Raw genomic sequence first — 2,643 nt, 5'->3', positions numbered from 1 at the left:
TAGATTTAATTCTATAAATTTAAAATTTATTATATTGATAGATTGAATTTCTATTTTATTTATTAGTTTTATTATATTAATTTCTTCAATAATTATATTATATAGAGTAGCATATATAAGAATGGAGAAGTACATAAATCGATTTAATTATTTGTTATTATTGTTTATTTTGTCTATAGTTTTAATAATGATTAGTCCAAATGTTGTTAGGATTTTAATTGGATGAGATGGATTAGGGATCATATTGTTTAGTAATTTATTATCATAATTATATATTTTATCTTATAATTCTGGTATAGTTACAGTATTATGTAACCGGATTGGGGATGTAGGAATTTTGATAGCAATTAGAATAATAATAATAGTTGGAAGGTGAGATTTAGTAATATTTAAGGGAGGATTAGGATTAATATTGTTAATAATATTAGCTGCAATTACAAAGAGGGCTCAAATTCCGTTTTCTGTTTGATTGCCTTTAGCGATAGCTGCTCCGACACCTGTCTCAGCTTTAGTGCATTCATCGACTTTAGTAACTGTCGGGGTGTATTTAATAATTCGTTTTAATAATTTTTTGATAGAAACAGATGTCAGGTTAGTTTTAAGTTTTATTTCTATTTTTACTGTGTTTATATCTGGAATTATAGCTAATTTTGAAAATGATTTAAAAAAAATTATTGCATTATCCACTTTAAGGCAGTTAGGATTAATAATAATAATTTTAAGTTTTGAATTTAGGATAATAGCTTATTACCATTTATTAGTTCATGCAATTTTTAAGTCTATATTGTTTATAGCTGCTGGTGCTGTAATTCATTTGATAAAGAATACTCAAGATATTCGATTATTAAGAAATTTGAATGAGGTGATTCCGTATGTTATAATAAGATTATTAATTTATTATTAATTTCTAGGATAGCCTTAAGAGGAGTACCTTTTATGGCCGGGTTTTATAGAAAAGATTTAATTATAGAAATTATTTATAGAAGAAAGGGATTAAATATATTTATATTAGTATTAATAATTCATTATCATTGACTGTATCATATTCATTACGATGTTTTTATTATTTATTTTTTAATAGAAGATTTAAATTTTATAGTTATGTATATGTAAAAGAAGATAAGATAATTAATATTTCTATAGTTATTATAATGTTATTAAGAGTAATAGGGTCTATAGTAAATTGAGTTTTTTATTTTGATTATTATATAGTTTATTTAACTTTATTAGAGAAATTAATTACTTTATTAAGATGTTTAATTGGGATTTTAGTAATAGTAATAATAATAAGAAAGGTTTTAAAGTTATATTACTATATATATTTTTTTAGATCTATATGATTTTTAGTTAGATCATATAGAATAGTGTATAAGCCAGTTAACATATATGAAGTATGGGTTTCAGAAATAGATAAGAGGTGGATAGAATTTATAAGAAAAATTTTTATTACTAGATTTATAAGGAAAAAATTTAATTATATTCATTATAAGTTATATATATTTGTATTTATTTTTGTTTATTTTAGAGTAATAATGTTTATATTTATCTAATAGATATTTAAATAGCTTATAATTAAAGTATAATATTGAAGATATTAAGAAAATTTATTAAAAATTTTTAAATAAATTAAAAATTAAATTATTTTTATAATGAAAGTATAATGTTTTTTTTAAACTATATTTAAAAAGTAAAATGGATAAGAATTTTCCATTGGATAATGAATTAGAAGTTCATTTTAGGTTACTTCAACTAGAAAGTTAAATTCAATAATATTATTAACAATAATATACCTCTATTTGGTTTTAGTTAAATAGATATTAGAGAAATGTAAAATTTTTAAAGATAAGAAAAATATATAATATAAAAGTTAGAGGAAAAATTTTTGTAAAATTTAAATATTTTATAAATTAAATAAGTAATATTTAGATTTAAGGGTATAGATAATTCTTAGATTTAAAAAGTTAAATCAATAATTTAATTCGAAGTTAAAGTGTAAAAATTACTTTAAGAATTATAAAGGTATTAAATTTGGTGGGTTTAAGATATATAAATTAAATATAATTTTTTAATGCAATTAAAATGTTATAGAATTAACTAATATCCTTTAAAATTAATTAATTATAGTGATGAATTATTAGGAAGGAGGGGGATAGGGGAGGTGGTATAAAGGTATATAAATTAATAATAAAATTTTTTGAGTAGTTAAGATATTTTTCAGTCTAGAGAATATTCATTATATTCAATGTAAAGACCCAAGATTAAGATAAATAAAAATATAAATGAATAAAAAATAATAAATGGGTTAAAATTTAAAGATAAAAAAATTAGGGGAAGAAGAAGGGCAATTTCGATGTCAAAGATTAGGAAAATTAGTCTAATAATAAAAAATTGAGTTCTAAAAGGTAAGCGAGCCCTGGATGAAGGATTAAAACCACATTCAAATGGGGATATTTTTTCTTGATTCAAAGAAGTTTTTTTTGAAATAAAGAAATTTAAAAGGAAGAGAAGAAGGGAGATAGAAAAAAGAAGAATGATAAGAAGAATAATATTTATTATTTATATTAATTTATTTAAATTTTTTAATTGGAAGTTAAATGTAATATTTATACTATATAAATAAAAAGGAAGGAGGGGGATAGGGGA

At 20.6% G+C, this 2,643-nt stretch overlaps 1 pseudogene; it reads left to right on the top strand.

Annotated features, from left to right (window-relative positions):
• LOC108694210 overlaps window positions 1–1,064 on the top strand; it is a 1,928-nt pseudogene extending 864 nt beyond the window's left edge.
• The last annotated feature ends 1,579 nt before the right edge of the window (window positions 1,065–2,643 follow it).

This window comes from Atta colombica, unplaced genomic scaffold (assembly GCF_001594045.1).
Source record: "Atta colombica isolate Treedump-2 unplaced genomic scaffold, Acol1.0 scaffold119, whole genome shotgun sequence".
NCBI classification, from domain to species: domain Eukaryota; kingdom Metazoa; phylum Arthropoda; class Insecta; order Hymenoptera; family Formicidae; genus Atta; species Atta colombica.
This window is presented reverse-complemented; position numbering and strand designations above follow the sequence as displayed.